This window comes from Mustela nivalis (genome assembly GCF_964662115.1).
Source record: "Mustela nivalis genome assembly, chromosome: 9".
NCBI classification, from domain to species: domain Eukaryota; kingdom Metazoa; phylum Chordata; class Mammalia; order Carnivora; family Mustelidae; genus Mustela; species Mustela nivalis.
In genome coordinates this window covers 101,994,372-102,017,966 of record NC_139028.1, presented here as the reverse complement: position 1 = coordinate 102,017,966, position 23,595 = coordinate 101,994,372, and the positions used below count along the sequence as shown (strand labels likewise).

At 42.8% G+C, this 23,595-nt stretch overlaps 1 long non-coding RNA gene across 1 annotated transcript in view; it reads left to right on the top strand.

The window, feature by feature from the left end:
• The window catches only part of LOC309872749, a 45,083-nt gene extending 21,787 nt beyond the window's left edge, over window positions 1–23,296 (top strand). The window contains exon 3 of the long non-coding RNA XR_014316105.1: window positions 22,149–23,296. This is a non-coding gene — a long non-coding RNA (uncharacterized lncRNA). The remainder of the gene's footprint in view (window positions 1–22,148) is intronic.
• The last annotated feature ends 299 nt before the right edge of the window (window positions 23,297–23,595 follow it).

Sequence of the window (23,595 nt, the reverse complement as noted above, 5' to 3'; positions counted from 1 at the left end):
TTTTTAAAGATTTTATTTATGTATTTGACAGAGATGACAAGCAGGCAGAGAAGCAGGCAGAGAGGCAGGCAGAGAGGTGGGGAAGCAGGGTTCCGGCTGAGCAGAGAACCCAATGTGGGGCTCAATCCCAGGACCCTAGGATCATGATCTGAGCCGAAAGCAGAGGCTTTAACCCACTGAGCCACCCAGGTGCCCCATGTTTTTACCTTTCCATCTAACTTAGCTCTCATGGACCTCTGTGAAGACAGGGGTCCTCTAAGTTTCACCACCTGTGCAGGGTTGAACCTGTGAAACAATGCACTGTCAATAAATAGGGTTTATTAATATTTATTATGATGATAGTACAGTTAGGTGTGATGTATTTAATGTATATTATGAGAATTACATATATTAGTGATTAAGTGTGGAAGCGATGAACAGACTAATACAGCAGCACAGCAACGGGAGGGAAGAAATGTTTCTGAATTACAATTACAGGGTTTGGTGACAGGGTGTGGGCTGAGGAGTAGAAGGGGAGGATTCTGGGTAGGTGACTCGGTTTCCAGGTTCGAGAGCAGGGAGAGGGTGGGGTCATTAATGAGGGTCTGCTTGGGGGGTTGTGGTAGAGAGTTATGTTTGGGCTGTGTTCCTCCGAGGGGCCCGTGGGCCTTAACCTTGGTCCCTGAAGAGCTCCTCTTGTGAGAATCCTATAAAGCTTGTTCTTCTGATTTGGATAGCAAAACTAACAGGTTTACAAACTTCTCACATGCTAATTAAAAAAACTAATTAAAACCCATCAGTTCTAAAAGGCATATGGTTTATTTAAGGTTGATCCAAGCTTGATGTTTGGTTAAACAACATTTTAATAAATCATAAAACCAATTGGCTCTAATGATACTAGTATGCGTTTCCAATTTACTGGGTATATTTCACATGTGGGTCTTTTTTTTTTTTTTTTTCCCCATTTGAAGGACATTAAATGAGGCAGTGTAGAAAAAAATGCCTACTGCCTTATGATCATTTAAAATTTGTTTTCTTTTCCTTGAGCCCCTTGGCAACTCTGTGGGGCAGGTATAGTCTTTATGCCCATTTTACAGATGAGGAAACAGGCACCCTTAGGAGAGGTGAACGAACACGTACGAGATGCCTTGGCACGAAGTAGAAAAGTCAGAACTTGAACCTAGGTCTGCTCCATGGTTCCTCTCTAATAGATTATCCCCAAACATAGCCGCTTAAAACAGAAAATATTTATTATCACACAAAGGTGCTTCAGGTCAGGAATCTATCTGGAAGTGGCTTAGCCAAGTGGTCTGGTTCAAGGTCTCCCGGACAGTTGCTCTTGAGCCATTGCTAGAGACTTCGATCTCTGGAGGCTGGACCCGGGCTGGAAGTACCGTCTGTAAGCTTCCTCACTGGGCTTTTGGCAGGAAGTTTCAGCTCCTTGGCATGCGGGCATTTCTCTGGGAGTGTTCATGACATAGCTTTACCCAGACTGAGTCATCTGCAAAAGAAAAAGAAAGGGTGAGGGAGGGGGAGAGAGGGAGGGGAGGAGAGCAACCAAGCTGGAAGTCAGAACCTCATCTCAGTAGTAACATCCCCATCAATTTCACTCCGTAGGAGCTAGTCCCTGGGCCAACCCTCCTTTAGGGCAGGGGACTTCCCAAGAGTGTGAATGACAAGAAGCAGGGGTCCCTGGGGGCCACGTTAGAGGCTACCTATCATGGGCACCTTTTCCACTCCATCATACCATATCTTGTCATCTTCATCTTTGCAGCCCCTCCCCCGCTCCGCATAGAATTACTTTATAAACTTCATGAAGTTGCAGTGTGACCAGTTTGGGGCAACTTATATTTTCTGGAAACAGACAATAGCACTGGACTACTTAGCAAACCAGGAAGTGGAAAATGGTTATGAGGAGATCCAGTCTTGTTCATTGCCAAGGCAGTGTAAAATGCAACATGTACAAATGGACTTAACTGGTGAAAAATTAATTAGACGATTAAACTTATTTCTGCTTAAATACACTTAGGTGTTAATTGGTAATTTGACTTGAAGTTTATTTTAAGGTGGATTTGTTATCCTGACTCTGTCCTTTAAGAAATGATCTCTTGTTTTAATATGCCATGAACACTCCTGGTCTTGCTGAGAAACAACATCTAGTTCATTGTCATGGTTCTTCTCCAGATGGGACTGATCAGGGTCAGACTGGCCCAGAGAGCAAAAAAGGCATTTGCTTTGGAAGCTCCATCAAGAGGAAAATCTTTCTGTTGCCTGAGGGGCTTTTCTGGGAAGGCTGAATGGTACTGGGAAGGACGACCTAGGATTACAAGTGGAAAAAACAGGGACTCCTTACATTTCTCTGCTGTGCGACTTTGGGCACGTTACTTCTGCTGTCTGGGTTTCGTTTTCTACATCTGTAAAATGAAGTGGTGAGAGTACATAATGTCTGAGGTCACTTCACCCAGAAAATTCCATGGTTGTCAAGAGCTCTCACTACGGCGGGGCAGGGGGTGGGGGTACTCTGCAACAGTTTTCTTTTCCTTAAAAAGAAAAAAAACAAAAAGAACTCTGAGCCTTGTCTGTTTGCTAAAATTTGTTTCACAGGGTTTCCTATGTTCTGGTTAAACAAAGTGGGTTGGTTACGTGTTTACCGTCATGTTCTCTTCAAGTCCCATTTAAGTGAAAAGGAGAAGGAGAATGGGTAAAGGGACATCAGTGGACAAGAGAAGGGATAGAAGGAGTAGATATTCAAGCCCAGCATGGGGAAATGCCCACAAGAGGTCCAGAAGCTTGCCCTTCAGAATCCCAGAAAGGCCCAGGCATTTCAGGGAGTCACCGAAGGCGGAGTGAGGAGAATTAAATGAAATTTAATGGTGAATTACATTTGCTTCCCAGACCTCTTCCTTCTCTCACCACCTCCAGGCAGGAGACTGGAAGATTCTTCTCTGGAAAACCTAAGCTATCCCAGAGGAAGGAGCTTCCCATTTGCCACCGGTGCAACTAACAGGGAACACCACCGGCTGACAAGCCCCATGTCACAGAGACAGAACTTTCCATCAGCCTGTAGTGCCTCTGTCTCTGTGAAGGCTCAGCCAAAGGTCACCAGGCACATAAGCAAAGCATCCTGACAGGAGAGAGGTCAGGAATTTTCCTCAGGTAGATGAGAAGATGCTCATTCAGATTTCTCCTCAACGGTCAGCTCATCGGAGAGACTTCCCCTGACCCCTATGTCTAAAACAAAACAAAACCTTCCACTACTCTCTACCCCTCACTCTGCCTAATTTCAGAAAGAGAGAACAGAGAAATGGAAGGGAGGACATTATAAAAATAAGTAGTAGGAAAAATTTCCTCAGAATTGAAGGAAACAAGCTTCTGGTTTGACAGGTCCATTGGGGGCCAAGCCCAACGCGTGGACAAAAGACCACACTGTGAAAGTTTAGAACCCTGGAGATAAAGGAAAAAAAGTCCTAAAAGCTTCCCAAGACACAGGTAGATTTGTACAAAGGATCAGCAATCAGAACTGCCTCACTGCTCAAGGAAAACATCAGAAGCTGGAAGAAAATAGAGCAAGTTATCAAAATCCTGAGAGAGGATGATACCAACCTGCAATTCTGTATTTAGTTCAATCATCAATTAAGTATTGAAGGGAAGTAAAGACATTTTTAGATAAACAGGGTTATTTTTCTTGGAATAAACCAAACCAGAAGATGATGTGGGATTCAGAGGCTCTAAATCAGGAGGATGGCAAAAGAAGCTCCTAGGATTCTAGGATGACAATGGAAGCAACCAGTTCAGATGTAAGGAGAAAGCCAGTTAGGGAGGTCTGTGAACAGAAAAAAAAAATCCAGAATGGGTAGAGATGATCCGAATTGCTTGGTTTGAGGAATATCAAAAGGCTGTTAGAAGGCCTAAGAAAAACTATTGCTAGGTATCCAGAATAATAAGCAAATGAAAAAAGGGGGAAAAAGGTAATTATTAACTTTGGGGTAAACAAAAAATTATCCAAGAACAGAAGCATATCTTGGTACACTAGCTTAAGTGAATACAAATTATGTAATCAGAATAAGGTCCACATTAAGTGTGATCGTCAGCAGGGGTTCCAACTACACTGAGTGGAAGAGGGGAACCCTAGTGCTTCAGAAAAGCGAACCATTGGGCAGCGTTCATTGGCTGTCAGAGAGTTGATGGGGAGCTCAGCAGATGGAGACATAGAATGTTCTTTAGATTTGTGGAGGTGAATACCAGAGAAAAACATGCCAAAGAATGATCGTGCTGGCCTCTGGGGTGGAGAGGAGCGGTTTTTCATTAAAGGTGTATTTAGCACAATTTAACTTCTTAAACTAAGAGCAATCATTACTTTGAGAAAGATAAAGGGGACGTTCAAAAGCTTTGCATTTCATGTATGAACCCCTTCTTCATCAGCAGGTGTGAATTGCTTCCTGAGGTTAAGGCCTGGCTCATGCTTACACTGCTCCCTGAGTTTGATCTGAGGAGGCCGGGAGACGCCATCTTGCCCGCAGACCTCACCCCTGCTGCTGGTGGATGTCCACTATGTGGAGATGGTGGAGAGGGAAACCAGTGGACTGGAGTTAAAGGATTGGGGTTCATATTTAGTTTCTACCGCATGTTAGCCAAACAGTGTTATGAACAAACAAAACAAAACAAAACAAAACAAAACAAACCTCCTCTCCGATATTCCCCGAGCACCCACAGGACAGCTGTTAGACTTCGGGGATATACATCCCTGTCTTTGGATTGAGGAAGGGGATGAGTTTGTTTCCTGGCTGACTCAGTTGGTAGAGCATGTGACTCTTGATCTCAGGGTTGTGAGTTCAAGCCCCATGTTGGCTATGCAGCCTACTTAAAAAAAAAAAAAAAAAGCTTTCCTCAGGGATAAAATGGGAGCTCATTTATTCACTCATTCAACAACTACTTCCTGAGTATCTTCTGTGTGCAGGAGCCTGGTACCGAGCTGGGATAAAAGGGCAGCAGAGCCTGGCTGCCGGGGAGGAGCAGGGGTGACGCGGCTGGGGCTCTGGGTGGCCAGCCTGCGGAGCACACGGAAGACTGGGGGTTAAGGGTTGCCGGGAAGGCAGCATCTCAGGGCAAAGGCCCAGACTCAAAGCCCTTGAGTTGGGAGGTGGAGTCACACAGCAGTGGTCCTAGTCCCCCACCCCCACCCCGTACCCTTCTATTTTCCTTCTAGGACTATCTTCAGAGGGCAGGGATTTCAGGGTTTTAGGTGAGAGGCTTAAATAGTATCTAGGCCACGGGGGCACTGGGGTGGCTCAGTCAATTAAGCGTGTCCGACTCTTGGTTTTGGTGCAGGTCCTGATCTCAGGATTGTGGGATTGAGCCCCTCATTGGGCTCTACAATGGGCACGGAGGCTGCTTAAGGTTCTCTCTCACCCTCTCTCTCTCTCTCTGCCCCTCCTCCCTGCTCCGTGCACTCTGTCAAAATAAATAAATAAATACAATTAAAAAAAATTTTTAAATATTTAGGTCACTAATTCCTACACTTTCGCTATTCCTAAACCAGTAACATTCCTGAGTTGGTGTGGTGGGGTGACAGAGATTAACCAACTTATTTGCTAAACAAAGACACAAGAAAGAAACACCATGGCGGGGGTGGTGGGGTGGTGGTGGGGAACTGGTACCATCTACCATCATTTCACAAAAGAAAGGACAGCTTCCTACAAAAAGTAGGAAAGGCATAATCTCGGAATAAAGGACAGACTTTTCCATTGCATGAAGTTACCTTCCTTCATGAGAACACCTTACGTGGGCCTTATTTTTCTCATTTCACTGCCGTCATGGGGAACCTTGGGGACAGACCAACGCTGAACCGAGGTCAGCTTCAGGCATCCCTTTCATCACCGACCCATTCGTGTTATGGGTAAAGAGATCAAAGGTGAAGCCTCAATCAGATGTCTGGGATTACAGCAGAGCCAGAATTGAGAGCCAGGCCTCCCAGCCTCCCCCTCGGCTTCCATTTGTCTGCTCTGGTGGGCAGGAAAGAGTGGCATCACTGACCAGCTCTTGCCCCGATGAAAGGAGAGACAAAAACTTGAGAAGAATGGCTTCCCAATGAGGCTGCTGTCTTCTCTCACACCTTCCTGACACCCCCAGCCTGCCCACTCTGCAGGGACCCTCCTCTGTCTTCCTCCGCTGACTCAGGACTCTTGTGGGACCTGAAGCATCTGTCACTTCTGACCGGTCTCACTCCTTGAATCTCTCCGTCCCCCTGCTGTTTAATGCCAGTGTCTGTTGGGTCCTGTCCCGCTTCCTAAGCAACTCTTTCTCCTTCACTCATTCTTCTTTCTGCCTTGCGATGGTTGATTTCTCCTGGTGTTTACTCCTCAGCCCACAATGATCTCATTCATTACCATGTACATACGGATGGTTCCCAGACTTTTATCCCTGGTGCCATCCTCTCTTCCAAGCTTCAGATTCATGTCGTTAATGGATATGTTGATGTCTCCACCTGGGACTTCTGGAAGGTGCCCAAAGTAACGAGGTGCAATCAGGAAACTTTCTTTCCCCTTCTAAACCTGCTCCTCCTTCCCTTTTTCCCTGCCTCAGGCTACAGCGATCACCCTCCACTCTACCTCCAAAGCTAGACATTTTGGAGTCAAACTTGACACCTCTCACTTCCTGCCAGTTTTGGATCAGTCACAAATCCAACCCATCCTTTCTTAGAAATGCCTTTCTAATCTGGAACGTCGTTCAGCCCATCCTCACTGCCTGGCGGTGTCATTTCTTTCCTTTGCTAGCACACCTAGTGCAGCACTTCCCTACTTTGCTCCCATGCAAGCACTCTCTTGCCTCTCTTCAGCCCAGGGGCTCTAGCATCTAAAATACAAACCTGAGCATGCTGCTCTTTCCTAGGAAACCTCTAGTAAAATGAATTTTTTTTTTAAAGGAGAATTTTTAAAAGTATAAGCCGCAGTGCTGATAAGGATGCTGTGAAACTGGCAATCTCATTTATTGCTAATACAAATGCAATTTGTTGAACTACTTTAGAATGCAGTTTAAAAATGCATCATAGAAGCTTACACATATTCAGTCTTTGACTAGTAATTCTATTTCTGAGAAGCTAGGGAAATAACCCCATCTATGGAAAAGCTTCATGAACAAAGATATTTATGACATCATTATTTATATGGAGAGAAATTGGAAATAGCCTAACTATATTACAATAAAAGTAATCTATGATACTGGGTGGCCTATTATATAGCTATTAAAAATGACATTTACTCATAGAACAAAGACAAAATAAAATACACTAAAATGTCTGTAATGATTATTTCTAACTGGTGGGATTATGGATGGCTTTAATTTTCTTCTTTATAATTTTCCATATTTTCCAAAGTTTCTACCATAAATAAGTATTATAATTAGGTAAGAAAATTTACTTTTAAATAATGCTTAGAATACGTTTATGGTAACTGAAAAAAAGAGTAGCATATCAAATTGTACATAAAACATAATCTCAGTACAAACACTAATGTGAATGTAAGGAAATACGGCAAACCATTTAAACTGATTGACCCAACGTCATAGCTCCCTAGGGAACTTTTGGTGATTTCACGTACCTGATTTTCAACCTATAGTGGAAGAAGAGTGTGCACACACACACACACACACACACACACACACAGGTGCATACACATGCACACACACGTGACACTAAGAAACCCTCTATTGCCTGCAGGACTTAATCCACATACTTTGGCATGACCTACATGCCACAGGGACCCCAGAAGACATTTTTAAAAAATTAAGCTATAATTCGCATACCATAAAATTTCACCTTTTAATTTGTGCAATTTTGTGGTTTTTAGCATATTCACACAATTGTACAATCATCACCGCTGTCTAATTCTGAAAGAAACTCTGTATCAATTCACAGTCACTCCCCAAATCCCCCTTTCCCCAGCCTTTTTAAATCACTAATATACTTTCAGTTTCTATTAATCTGCCTATCCCAGATATTTCATACAAAAAAAAGCATACAATATGTTGTCTTTTGCATCTGGTTATTTTATTTACCATAATGCTTCCAGGTTCACCTATGTAGTACCATGTTTCATCACTTCATTCCTTTTTTTATTGCCAAGTAATACTCCATTGTATGGATAGACTACATTTTGTTTATTAATTTATCAGTTGATGGGCTTGGGTTGTTTTCAGTTTTTGACTATTGTGACTCATGATGCTGTGAACATTCATGTACAAGTGTTTATGCGGATATATGTTTTCAATTCTCTTGGGCATATGTATGTGTATATAATGTGTATGTATATATATTCTACTCTCATATATATATATATATATATATATAATCTCAGTACAAACACTAATGTGAATGTAAGGAAATACACACACATATATATATATATATATATATACACATATATACACACACACAAATGGGAGTGGATTTGCTGGGTCATACTGTAACTCTATGTTTAACTTTTGAGGGAACATTTTCCAAAGCAGCTACCCTATTTTACATTCTAACCAGCAATGCGTGAGGGTTTCAATTTCTCCACATCTCCACTGCCACTTGCTAATGTCTACCTTTGTCATTAGCGCCCTTTTAGTGGGTATAATGTGGCATCTCTTGGTTTTAATTTGTATTTCCATGAGTAATAATGGGTCGATTTTTGTGCACTTACTGGCCATTTGTGTATTTTCTTTCGAGAGGATCTTTTGCCCATTTTTAAAGATTAGGTTATTTGTCTTCTCATCATTGAGTTGTAAGTGTTCTTTATATATTCTGGACACTAGTCCCTTCTCAGATATATAATTTGCAAATATTTTCTCCCATTCTGTGGGTTGTCTTTTTAATTTGATGGTCTCCTTTAAAACACAGAAGTTTAAATTTGATGAAGTTCAATGTATTTATTTTTTCCTTTTTGCTTTTGGTGTCATAGCTAATAAACCATTGCCTAATCCAAGATCATGAAGATTTGCACCTAGGTTTTCTTCTAAGAGTTTTGTAGTTTTAATGCTTACACTTAGGCCTTTTATCTATTTGGTTTTTTTTTTTAAGATTTTATTTATTTATTTGACAGAGAGAGATCACAAGTAGACAGAGAGACAGGCAGAGAGAGAGGAAGGGAAGCAGGCCCCCTGCCAAGCAGAGAGCCCAATGCGGGACTCGATCCCAGGACCCTGAGATCATGACCTGAGCCGAAGGCAGTGGCTTAACCCACTGAGCCACCCAGGCGCCCGCCTTTGATCTATTTGGAATTACTTTTTGTATGTGGTATGAGGCAGAAGTCTAACTTCATTCATTTCCATGTGGATGCCCTGTTGTTCGTGTGCCATTTGTTAAAAAGACTATTTTGTCCTCATTGTGTTATTTAATATGCTGGTTGCAATCCAACTGACTCTAAATATAAGGGACTGTTGATGTTTTCACTTAATTGCTAGTCTTCATCAGACTTCTCAGTTTGCTATGTTTTTCCTATCCTTGATACCTTTGGACAGGTTGGTCCTTCACCTATACCTTCCGCTTGTCTTGGTAGGGGACTATCTTCATTCTTCAGGTATTATCTGTACCCACAGCCTTTCCATCTCCCCCCAGCAGTCAGATTCAGTGTCCTTGGAGCATTTTACACATATCTCTATCATTGCTCTATTCACATCATATTAAAGTTGTTTATTCCTGAGTTCATCTGGCTATGCTTTGAGATTTCTGACAGCTGTGACCACGTCTTACTCCTCTTTGAAACATGCAACACAGCACCTGGCACTTAACAGGTTTTTCATAAATGTTAGTAGAGTGACCATTGACTGAAATTTCTGAAAATAAGCACTATGCCGAGAACTTCAATGGGAAAAGAAAGGAGCAATTTATTGGATCAATGCCTCTCACGCTCTCTCTTTCTCCAATTCTGGAAAATGGTATCTGTTCATTCATTTATTTAAGAAGTTTTTTATGAAGTACTTATTATCTGCTAGGCATTGAGCTAGAAGCTGTAGGTCATGTGGTGAACACAAGCAGACATGGTCCCTACCCTTAATGGTGCATACAGTGTCATGAGTAAAATCAACATTAATAAAATAATCATATAAACATGAAAAATATGAGCGTCCATCATCAGACCATCTCCGTGCTCTGTACCTACGTCCTGCTCACGTGTTCACTGATGGTTTGACTACCCGGCTTGGTGACTTTCTCTGCACCCGGACTCCTGCCATTGCCCATAACGACTGTGAGGCCCACGTAGATGGTCATCTACGTCATCCTGCCTCTTACTTCTTGGTGCCTCCAGGGTCCCCTCCTCCTCTCCATCTCAGCCATAGTCACACACAGACTTAGCTATAACAATAGCACCTCTAAAGTTTCCATTCCGTCTCATTCAGACCGTCACCACGTACCTTCCCAACTCAGTGATCCTAGGACTACCATTCCAATGACTCAGTGATCCTAGGGCTACCATTCCAATGACTCTCGGATCCTTTTGCGGTCTCAGTCCACTGGCTCTGTACCCTATTTTCACCACCTCTTACCTAGGCCCTCCTTCCCTCCTCACCCAGCCTCGACTCTATGGCCTAGTGCTGTGATTTCTCCATAATTCCCATGCTCACTGTTAACCCTGGTTAAGCTCAATGGAGCAATCCCTTTGCACCTGCGTCTGAGATGGCACAGGAACATGGCTGGAGAAAACGCAGTTTTCTCAAATAACTAGATTGCCTCAGCAATGCCCAGCAATCCCATGACAGTCCGCAGTCAATCTACCACTCTCCAAGATGCCTATTCGTACTTTCTCCTCTTTTCTCCAGCCCCAGTGCCCTTCTTCTGCCTGGTTCTCAGCTGATGATCTCATCCTCCATTCACTGAAAAAACGGAGGGCATCAGAATGCTTATTATCCACCCCTAAACTGACCAGCCTCCAGCATCAGTATGTATGTGCTGTGCCCTCTCCTGTCACAGATTACAAACTGTCCCTGGGCCTGTGTAGTGCCAACCTCTCCACCTGGGCTCTGGATCTCAATCTCCCTCACTGGGGGACTGACTGCAGTGCTCTCTCTCTTTCTCATGAATCACCTGTGTCACCCTCCCTACTGGAACATTCCTTTTGGCACACAACTATGCTGCAATGCTTCCCATCTTAAAACAAAGTAAAAACCAAAACAGAGACACCCTCCATAATGTGCATGGGCTTCCCTGGTGGGAGCCCTATCTTTCTGCTCCTGGTTGGAGCAAAATTCCTCAAAAGGCTTGTCTACATGTCCTTCAACCTCAAGGAGTACCTTCCCAATTTGCTCTCTCAACTCTAGGCACGTTGGTCGTCTTCTATTCTTCAGACTTATACTAAGTTCATTCCTGCCCCAGGACATTTGTCCTTGCTATTCCTTCTGTCTGAAGTTGTCTCTCCATACACCTCTTCATGGTTGGCTCCCTCATTTCACTGAAGCCTCAGTTTAAGTGTCACCTGCTCAGAAAGGCTTCCTCTGCTGCCCTTAATCTGAAATGATTACCCCCGCTCCTGCCACCACACTAATCCTTACCCAGTTTTTTTTTTTTTTTCCCCCTCACAGCACTTACTACTGCCTGATTCTGGTAAACATGTATGTGCTCACTTGCTTATTGTCTCTTCTTCTGTTAGAGTGGAAGCTCCCTGGGGACTTCTTTTGTTCACCATTATATCCCTCACCTCTAGAAGACTGTCTGGCATATAGTAGACACTCAATAGCTATGAATTAATAAATATTTGGATGGCTGAACATGATTCTCTGAGGGTGTAGAAGGGAAGGATTTATCTAGTCAAGAAAGGTGGAGAAAGCTTCCTTGAGGAAGTGTGATATCAGGACAAAAAGAGGGGGTTAAACAAGTGAGCTTAGGAGAGACAAGTACTCTAGACAAAAGGAGTGTGCAAAGGTCCTGGGGTTAGCAGAAGGACAGCAAATTCAAGCTGAGAGAAGGCGTGCATGCAGCCCAGGGAATGAGAGGAAGCTGGTGCAAGGCGGGCAGGAGCCAGGCCCTGTGGTTCCTCGTACAAAGAATGCCATGAAGGGCCTAGAGGCCGGGGGTGCGTTCTGGCTTCTATCCTAACAGCAGTGGGAGGCCTTGGACTAAAGGCACAATGTGATTAGATTTGCATTTGAAAAGCTCCCCCTGATCCACTTATTATTGCTAATAACGATGATATGATGATGATGATAAATGCTTGCATCTGGGTAGTGAAAGGTCTTTTCAAAATGTTTTCACACTCTCCACCCCAGCCCCAGCCTCTTGGATCCTTCAGCAAAAGCTGTTGGACCTGAGGGTATAGTGTTCTAGTGTTCTCCTGTTACAGGGATCAGGTTTTCTGAATCCCAAATCAGGGCACATCTAAGAAAGGACACCCCCCCACGCCTTTTTTCTAAGTCTATAAAAGCTGTACATTCTAATCACATTTAATTACACATATGACAAGCCACCTCAATTTTAAAAAATGCCCAGATATTAGACTGTTCCAGAAGGTTAGGGAGAAATTATTACTGTGAGTAGTCCCCCCTCCTCACCAAGACACAGTCACACTTTTAAGGCAATATGGATCCTAATATTGTTGGGTCGTAAATTTGATATATTATGACAATGATTTACAAGTCAACCAAAGTTCTTCTCCCTCCTCCCTTTGGTAAAAGGGCAGGTGCTTCGGGGAGTCTGGAGGTCTTGCTCTGATTTGGGGGCGGTGGGCAGGAAGGCAGAGAGAAGGCTGAGGGCTTGACCTTTTGGGACCCAGGGGCTCAGAGGGTCATGAGCCAATGTCCCTTCCGGGAGATCTCCTGGCTCACGTACACTGCTGTTGCTGTTGTGTATTTTAAGTGATGGTGAACCTGTTGACTTTATGAATAGGAGACACAACCCCAGGGAAGGCAGGAGAGGGTTATGTTGGGTAGGACCGAGGGCAGATGAGGGTGGACTGTTTAATAGGTTCTAGAAATAAAGGTGCTTATGCACACAAAAAAAACACAGGAGGATACTGAAGTCAAGTTCTTCCCCGAGTCTGGCTGGGAGGTGGGCAAAGGGACTTAATGTGACCTTGAGGATGCATTGGTGGGCCGCAAGAAATCTTTCTAGAAGTTTCCTGGAGGAAAGCAAGAGGAAAGGGTGACTTTCTGGGTGATGACTGTGGAGAACCATCACAAAGGAGAGGCGGAGTGAGTTCTAGGGACCAGGGAATTTATGGCAATCAGCCGTCAGAACTGGAACGTCCATGAGTCACGTTCTTCCCTTTTGCTATTAGTAATTGGCATCATTTGGCCAGGAAATAAAAGGCCGAGACATGATTTTATAACTGCTTTCAAGTAGGGAGAAGGTTTTCCTTTGGAAGATGGTCATGAGCTGTTTTCAGCCCTTAGGAGGGGGAAAACAGTTCGTTCCCACGCTGGTATAGATTTCAAGAGCTTTTCAGCTTAAGTATAAGAACCGCCAGACCCTGGGGCTGGCTCTTGAGAAAGACTCAAGAAGGCCCCGGCATTTCCTGAGGTCTCAGCATGAGGCTTTGGAGTTGGGGCCCCATGGGAGGTGTGGTGTCCTGCCCCCCAAAGCCTCCTTTTCCAGGCCTGGGGGCAGTGGCGGGCGGGCGACCCCAGCACCTGCCCACAGCCCTCTGCACTCTGGAAGGATCCTGAGATGGTGAAACAACCACATTCCGGGAAGGCTGGTCTCCCCTTCTCTTGGGGCAGAGTGGCTGGGTTCACTGTCTGAATGATGAATGCAAAAGGGCCATGTCCTTTCCCGCGCCATCTGATGTGAGAAGCATGACAGAAGTATGACAGAAGGGAGTCAAAGTGGGAAGAGACAGTAGTCTTCACTGATTGTTGTTAACACGTTTTACAAAAATGTGTGATGATGTAAACTCATTGCTGGGCTCCTCTGAGGGCCTTGTAAGGGACTCATGCAAGTGTGTGTGTGTGGGGGGGGGTGCTAAATTCTCAAAGTTACCTTAGCTTTGGGGTAAACCTGCCTTTGATGCCCACCACTGTACATTCATGACTTTATTTTATCTTTATAATATTTCTATGAAATAAATACTGTTCTTTCTCCATTTTCCCAGAGACTGAGACTTGGGGAACTTAGGAATTTGCCATACAACTAGGGTGTGATAAGGCAGGGGTTTGAGGATTGAGAATAAGGCAGGGATCCTGAGGATCCATTTAAGAACTGGCATTTCTGGGGCGCCTGGGTGGCTCAGTGGGTTAAAGCTTCTGCCTTCGGCTCAGGTCATGATCCCAGGGTCCTGGGATCGAGCCCCGCATCGGGCTCTCTGCTCAGCAGGACACCTGCTTCTCCCCCCTCTCTCTCTGCCTGCCTCTCTGCGTACTTGTGATCTCTGTCTGTCAAATAAATAAATAAAAATCTTAAAAAAAAAAAAAAAAGAACTGGCATTTCTAACCACTGCCCTTTCTTACCCTTCAGGAGCATATATTCCCAGAGAAACCAAGCACATATAAGTAGTCTCCTACCTTCCTTCCAGTGTCTGCTCAATTATTAACTCATCAAAAAGAAAGGGTTAACCAGGTGATGTAGGGAGGGACAAGTATTCCAGACAAGAGGAGCATGCAAAGGTCCTGGGGCTGTAAGGAGTGTGGTGAGTTGGGGAAGCTGAAAGAAAGCCTGCCTGCGGGCACAGGGAGTGAAAGGGAGCTGGTGTGAGGTGGACAGGAGCAAGTCCTGGCCATTCCTCTTACAGAGTAATGGTCACCCACCCCCAACCCTGTTCTGATTTCCTCCACTGCACTTCTGATCACCTGCCATCCTCTATAGTTATTTTCTCTCCTCTGACTCCTTGCTCGATTGTGCTCTTCATGAGGGCAAGGACTTCATGTGTTTGATTCAGTGCTATATGGCTGGTGCCTAGGATGCTGTCCAGCAATGCAGGGGGGCATTTAATGTATATTCATTGCGATACCTGATTACAGAATTAAATAGGACCAGTGTGTTTTCAATAAATGCCTAGAGCATGTTACAGCCCACAGGTGATATAGTGGTTGGAAGACCGAAAACATTTCAAACCAGGTTATCAGACAGGGTTTCCAAAAGGAGGTTGGCCCGTGAAGGATGGCTAAGCTAATATATATATTTAGGAGGCAATGGCGGGGGAAGGGATAGGATTGGGTAGCGGTCCAGCAAGCTGCTTGGCATGCCTCCCAGCCTCTGCCAGGCTCCTTGGATGTGGGCCTCTGTGCTATATTCACACATCATCTAAGTGGGTTGTGAAACACTGGCACTAGCTACCAAGGGATGCTATGGTTTCTCCTTCCTTGGAGATCTTTAAAAATAGGAATAAGCAATCAACTGTCCTAAATTCTTTAGGAAGGAAAGCACTGGCGTTGTTGGCTCCGACAGTGTATGAGGCCGTTTAACTTTTCCATCTGATACAAGCATCTCAGGAACTCGTGAGGCTGGCACCGGTTATCCCTATTTTACAGATGAGGAAACCAAGGCTCAGGGAAGCTCGTCCCACAGGGACGAGATGTGTCTCTCTGACTGCTGAGCCTGTGGTCTTCCCATTACCCAAAGGCTCTGGCGCTTTCTCCTCCATCTGTCTTTTTAGGACATGGTGTTTTTTTGTTTTGTTTTGTTTTTGTTTTTGTTTTGTTTTGTTTTAAAGATTTTATTTATTTATTTGATAGACAGAGATCACAAGTGGGCCGAGAGGAAGGCAGAGAGCGGGAGAGGGGGAAGCAGGCTCCCTGCTGAGCAGAGACCTCGATGCGGGGCTCCCTCCCAGGACCCTGAGACCGTAATCTGAGCTAAAGGCAGAGGCTTAACCACTGAGCCACCAGGCGCTGCATTTTTTTTTTTTTTTTAAGATTTTATTTATTTATTTGACAGAGATAGCAAGAGAGGGAACACAAGCAGGGGGAGTGAGAGAAGGAGAAGCAGGCGTCCTGCTGAGCAGGGATCCCAATGCGGGGCTCGATCCCAGGACCCTGGGATCATGACCTGAGCTGAAGGCAGATGCTTAACAACTGAGCCCTCTGCACCCCCCGCCCCCGCCCCAGCGCCCCAGACGTGTGCATTCTGTATTAGATTAGCATATGGTGCTGCCGGAGGCTGATGGTAACCGGTGGCCTTCTGATCATGGTGGTGGCAGACATGACTCTTGTCATGTGATTGGATGTTAGGGCAGAGTTTCTTTGAGGCAGGAGGCTGGAGCAGACCCCTTGGTCCTGCCTCCTCTTCGTTGTTGTTCTACTTGAAAAAGGTGGTATGAGTACAGATTTGATGACTCACTGAATGAACACCAGGTGCCCAGTGTGGAAGGGTAAGTTACATCAGTCCGGTGATGTATTGTTCCAGCCCCGTGGGTTGATGGATATGGAAGTCAGTGTGTGAGAATTTTCCAGGGAGGAAGCAGGTGGCAGAGAAAGTGAAAGTCAGGACTCGGAAGGCACCTGAACTTAACCCTCCATGCGTATCCTTTGAGAAGTGGCATGGGGGCTGGGACATCAGATAGCCTTGGGTTCAAAATTCTCACTTAGTCATTTACTGGCTGGGCAGTCTGGGGCGAGTCAGCTGACATTTCTCTGTCCATCAGCATTCTTTGGTTGCATGCGATAGAATCCATCTGTGGCTGCCTTGAGCAGGGGAGGGTCGCGGAATAGACAGAAAAGGCCCAGCTTCTGACCTCAGAAAGGGCTGATGAATGAGCTCTTCAGAGCGGTGCTCAGGGTACTTCCTCGTGGGTCTGAGGATTCCTCCGTGTAGGCTGGGGAAGGCGGGAGAGGTCTGGGTGCCTCGCCATCCTCTGGGCAGGAGGGCAGGGTGCATTGATTGTCGGTTCCCTCGTTATAGTACCCAGTGGGGGAGGGGAGAGTTCCCTCCCCCGAAAGCAGAATCAGGGCAGAAACATTACCTGCCCGCAGAGCTCTGTGGTAAGGATTTTGAGTTAATATAGCTAAACTGGTTTGCAGAAACTACTTCCAGGAAATGGTAGTTATTGCTGTAAAAGAGCCAAATCTTTACTACCCCCTTTGTAGGTGACCCGTGGCAACTTCTATTTATTTATTTATTAATGCTAGGGTGCAACTTTAGAAAAGAAAGAACAGATCACTGCGTCGCTAAATTAATATGGATATCCCAGGTAACACAATTAATAATGATTCTTTTTAGATCACCTCATATGTCCATATTGGGATTTCTTTGGTGACTGTTAATTCTAGCCCGATGACTGCCTCGTAGAGTCTCTCTCTGTGGGCTCAGGAAGGATAAGCTCATTGTAATATTCGCCTAAGCCAAACAGAATTGGAAAGGTACATCTGTTACAGGAAAAAAAAAATCATGGACTGTATTTCAAGACTAAATAGAGTTGATCTGGGATTTCCCTCTGTTTCGGTGTATTCAGGTCACCACTCCCCCTCATTAGTACCGACTGTATTTAACACTGCCACAGTTAATGAAAGCTTTAGTAGTTAAACACGTACACGAAATCCCCTATTACTCCAGGGTGCGTGTCCAAGTCTTCCAGCGCGGTTCAACAAACATTTATTGAGTGCCTACTATATGCAAGAGATTTCTCCTTATAACCAGCCTCGTGGGGTTCTCGAGCCAAATTTGGGTGTTTTTTTTTTCCCCCAGTAAATTTTATACATCAGGACAGATTTGGCTGTCTAAAGTGGGAGAGAAGGAGCAGTCACACTACAGAATTACTTATCTATGAATTTTAAGATCTACTAAAAGGAACCCTCCTGGTTCCTTTGGGGACAAACATTTCATAATAGAAATGTTTAAAAATCAACCAAGATTTTTTTAAAAAAGGGTAGCCTGTTTGTTTCTTCTCGCCTAGTGACACTTTTCCCACCAAAGACAAGGGCAAAGAGATTTGCAAAGGAGTGTCTTCTGCAAAATCCAGGAAACTGCAGCCTTTGGGGCTTTATAGAAGCAGGAAAGACAGCAATTCTCAACCTGGAGTCTTCCCCGAAGACGGCTCTTTCCAGCTCCTTGAGTCAGAAATCACTGTCTCCAAGACAGCAGAGAGAAAAAGAGAAGTTGCAAGGCAGGGTTAAAAAGGTACAAAATATAATGTTTTATAAGACCAGCTGTGAGCAGTGATGTGGGGAAACGGGCCCTTCTCGACTCTGCTGTCGGGAACATAAATAGATACAACCTTTCTGGAGGGCGGTTTGAAAATACTATCAAAAGCCCTAAAAACAGTCGGGCTCTTGGAATTGATCCCAGGGAAATAGATAGGGCCATACTCAAAGATTTATCCATAGGAGTAGTCGTTTCAACATTGTTTACAATAGTGGAAAATCGGAAATAATCTTAATGTCTAACCATAGGGGACCGACTTAGGTTGGTTCAGTAACTTACAGGGCATCCTTCCATGATGGAATATTATTCAGACATTAGAAATGATGTTGTAAAACTGGCTCTCAGTTAGGGTCCATGGTTCAGGCGGGTCTCTGGAATTATATGCCAGATCATGCATGTGTATGTATATGTGGGCATGTTTTGGGGTAAGGGAGGATTCTTATGGATTCTCAGACAGGTGCATGATCCAAGAGAGTAACAAATCATCATTGTAGAAAACATCTGAAGCAGAAAGGTGTTGGGATACCTGAGTGGCTCAGTCGGTTAAGCATCTGCTTTTGGCTCAGGTCATGATCTCTGGGTCCTGGCATCGAGTCCCAAGCTGGTCTCCCTGCTCAGCAGGGAGTCTGCTTCTCTCTCTCTCTCTGCCCCTCCGCACTGCTTGTTCTCTCTCAAATAAATAAATAAAATCTTTAAAAAAGAGCAGAAAGGTGTTGACAACATATTATATTAGAGAGTGAAGGGTAGGGTAAAAGTACTTTTAATATAATCCTATTTTTGTAAAATATGAGTGTGCGTGTGTGTGCAGGAAAAAGATGAAAAGGTGGACAACCAATTCCAATTTCTTCCCTGGAAAATTCCAATACACTTACTTCCATATTCATCAACCCACTGGGCATGAAATTTTGTCTACCAAAATGATAATTATGGTTATCTCCAAATGGGAAGATTATAGGTAATACTTCCTTTTTTCTTTGTTGTATTTTCTAAAATTGTTACCATGACCACGTATTACTATTATATTAAAAACAAATATTTTTTAACATATGAGTATGGACCTTGCACCCTAGACCCACACTGCCTGGGTCTCAACTGACCGACCAGCTGAGAGGGTCTACATTGAGTTTCTTAACTTCTCTAGGCTTTAATTTCCTCATCTTTAGTATGGGATGATCATGTTCATATTAATAGCTGTAAAATACCAGGGCCTGGCACAGGCTCAGCGAAGACTGGTTATTTTTATTGTTAATAAAACAGAAGTGAGATAAGTGCATGAGCTTCGGAGACACAGGCTTAGGTTTGAACCCAGGTTTGCAACTCCTTAGTAAGGGATCCCTTTGTGAAAGCCTCACTTTTCCCATCTGTAAAATAGACACAGTAATACCTACCTTGTTGGGCTCATTTCAGCACTGGAGAAATATGTGCCTAATCCAGAGTAGGGGCTTGGAAGATGATAGGAAAGTTCCAACTAAAGTAGAACTTTATTCTTTGGGAATTGACAATCGGTGTTTAGAGAACTAATCCTTTGGCTTTTCTTCATGCCTTAAAACAAATCTCCTCCTCAAAAACATTTGGTTGCTTCCAAGTTTTGGTAATTATGAATAAAGCTGCTCTAAACAGGTTTTTGTATGGACATAAGTTTTTAATTCATTTGGGTAAATACCCGGGAGTGTGGTTGCAGGATCATATGGTAAAAGTATGTTCAGTTTTATAAGAACCACCAAAGTGTCTTCCAAAGTGGCTGCACCATTTTGCACCCCCATCAGTAATAAATGGGAGTTCTTACTGCTCCATGTCATTGGCAGTTTTTGGCGTCAGTATTCTGGATTTGGGCCATTTTAATAGCTGTGCAGTGGTATCTCATTATTGTAATTTCTCTAATAGCAGATGTCATGTCTTGTTGCCATCTATATGTCTTCTTTGGGGAGATCTCTGTTAGGGTCTTTGGCCCAGTTTTAACTAGGCTGTTCATTTTCTTATTGTTGAATTTCAGAAGCTCTTTGTGTATTTTGGATAATAGTCTTTATCAGCTATGTGTTTTTGCAAATATTTTCTTCCAGACTTTGGCTTCTCTTCTCATTCTCTTCACAGTGTCTTTCACAGAGTAGAAAATTTTTAATTTTAATGAAGTTCAGCTGGTCAGGTCTTTATTTCATGGGTTGTGCCTTCGGTGTTGTATCTAAAAAGTCACCACCAAATCCAGGATTATCTAGAATTTCTCCTATGTTATCATCTAGACATTTTATAGTTTTGTTTCATATGTAGGTCTATGATCTATTTTTTTATGTGCCTTCAGCCACTCTATGACCCATTTTGAGTTACTTTTTGCCAGGGGGTGTAAGGTCTGTGTCTAGATTCAATTTTTTGGTATGTGGATGTTGAGTTGTTCCAGGACCATTTGTTGAAAAGACTATCTTTTTTCCATTGCATTACCTTTTCTCATTTGCTAAAGATCATTTGACTCTATTTATGTGGGTCTTCTGCTTGGCTCTGTGTTCCGTTCCTCCTATATGTACTTCATAGAAATCTTGTGCACATTTTGTTAAGACTTATACCTAAGTACTACATTTTTGAAAAGTGCTAATATAAATAGTACTTTGTTTTTCATTTCAAATTCTACTTGCTCACTGCCGGTATATAGGAAAGTGATGAATTTTGTATATTAATATTGTATCCTGCAAACTTGTTGTAATTGGTTATAAGTTCCAGTAGTCTTTGTTTTTGTTGAATATTTCAGACTCTCTACATAGACAATCATGTCATATGAGAACAAAGATAGTGTTATTTCTTCCTTTCCAATTAGCATGCTTTTGTTTCATTTTCTTGTCTTATTATATTGGTTAGGACTTCCAGTACAATGTTGAAAAGGAATGGTAAGGAGACATCCTTGCTCAGTTCCTGATCTTACAGGATAATCTTCCAGTTTCTTACCATTAAGTATGGTATCAGCTGTAGGTTTTTTTTTTTTTTTTTAAGATTTTATTTATTTATTTATTTATTTATTTTTAAATTTTTATTATTTTTTTATTTGACAGACAGAGATCACAAGCAGACAGAGAGGCAGGCAGAGAGAGAGAGGGAAGCAGGATCCCGGCTGAGCAGAGAGCCTGATGTGGGGCTCGATCCCAGGACCCTGGAATCATGACCTGAGCTGAAGGCAGAGGCTTTAACCCACTGAGCCACCCAGGTGCCCCTATTTATTTATTTTTTGACAGAAATCACAAGTAGGCAGCGAGGCAAGCAGAGAGAGAGAGAGAGAGAGGAGGAGGAAGCAAGCTCCCTGCTGAGCAGAGAGCCCGATGTGGGACTCGATCCCAGGACCCTGAGATCATGACCTGAGCTGAAAGCAGAGGCTCAACCCACTGAGCCACCCAGGCGCCCCTCAGCTGTAGGTTTTTTGAAGATGTTTCCCTCCATTCCTAGTTTGTTGAGAGTTTTTTTTTTTTTTTATCATGAATGAGTGTTTGATTTTGTCAAACAGTTTTCCTTCATCTATTAATATGATCACGTGATTTTTTTCTTCTTTAGCTTGTTGGTGTAATGGGTTATATTGATTTCTCAATGTTGAACCAGCCTTGCATACCTGGGATAAACCCCACATGATCATGGTATATAGTTCTTTTAATGTATTGTTGGATTAGACTTACTTAATACTTTGTTGAGGATTTTTGTACCTGTGCTAGTGAGAGATTCTGATCTGTAGTTTCCTTTTCTGTAATGTCTTTGTCTGGTTTTGGTATTTGGGTAAGGCTAGCCTCATAGAATGACTTAGAAAGTGTTCCCTCTGCTTCTATTTTCTGAAAAGAGAATGCACAGAATTAGTATAATTTCTTCCTTTAATTCTCGGTAGAATTCCCCAGTGAGCCCATCTGATCCTGTTACTTTCTGTTTTGGAGGGTTGTCACTTACTAATTTGATTTCATTAATATTCAGATTGTCTGCTTCTGTGTGAGTTTTAGCAGATTCTTTCAAATAATTGGTCCATTTCATCTAGGTTATCAAATCTGTGGGAATAAAGTTGTTCATAATATTCTTAATGTCCATGAGATCTGTAGTGATGTCCTCTCTATCATTTCTGATTTGTGTCCTCTCTCTCTCTCTTTCTTTTTTTTTTTTTTTTTTAAAGATTTTTATTTATTTATTTCACACAGAGAGACACAGCAAGAGACGGAACAAAAGCAGGGGGAGTGAGAGAGAGAGAGCCGGAGCCCCAAGCGGGACTCTATCCCAGGACCCTAGAATCATGACCGGAGCTGAAATTAGATGCTTAACAACTGAGCCACCCAGGTGCTCATGTCCTCTCTCCTTTTTAGTTAGCCTGGCTAGAGGCTTATTGGTTTTTATTTATCTTTTCAAAGAACCAGCTTTTATCAATTTCTCTGTTGATTCCCTATTTCTGCTTTAATTTTTTATTTTCTTTCCTTCTGGTTTTGGATTTCATGTTCTTTTCTTTTTCTAGGTTTCTAAAGTGGAAGCCTAGATGACTGATTTTAGTTCTCTTTTTTTTTCCTAAAACATCCATTCAATGCTCTAAATTTCCCTCTACGCTCTGTTTTTGCTGCATGCCACAAATTTTAATAAGTTGTATTTTAACTTTTATTTAGTTAAAAATATTTAAAAATTTCTCTCAAGAATTCTTCTTTAACCTATGTATTATTTAGAAGTGTGTTGTTTAATCTCCAAGTATCTGGGGGATTTTCCAGTTATCTTTCTGTAACTGATTTCTAGTTAATTTTACTGTGTGGTTCCCGTTGTTTTAAATTTGTCAATGTGTGTTTCATGATCCAGAATGTGGTCTATCTTAGTGAATGTTCCATGTGAACTTGAGAAGAATAAGCGTTCTGCCGTTGTTGGGTGAAGCAGTCTATAGGTCTCAGTTATATCCAGTTGATTGATGTTGCTATTGAGTTAAACTATGTCCTTACTGATTTTCAATTTTCTGGATCTGTCCATTTCTGAGAAAGAAGTGTTGAAGTCCTCAATTGTAATAGTGAATTCAGCTATTTCTTTTTGCAGTTCTCTCATTTTGTTGCCTTACATATTTTGACACTCTATTGTTAAACATATCCATACTAAGAACTGATATGTCTTCCTGGAGAATTGACCCTGTGATTGCTATATAATGCTGCTCCTCACTTTCCCTGATAACTTTCTTTGCTCTGAAGTCTGTTCTGTCTGAAATTAATACAGGTACTCCTGCTTTATTTTGATTAGTGTTAGCATGATGTATCTTTCCCTATCTAATTAATTTTAATCTATCTATCTATATATTAAAGTGGGTCTTGTAGACAACATATTGTTGAGTCTTGTTTTTTGATCCACTCTGATAATCCCTGCCTTGTAGTTAGTTTATTTAAAGCATTGATGTATAAGGTAATTATTGATATAGCTGGATTAATCTCTACCACATTTGTTAGTTTGTCCTTTTTTTTGTTCTTATTTTTACACTATACTTCTTTTCTTCCTTACGTGGTTTTAATTGAGCGTATTAGATGATTCCATTTTCTCTCATTTCTTAGTATATCAGTTATACTTACTATTTTACTCTTTTTAGTGGCCTAGAGTTTACAGTA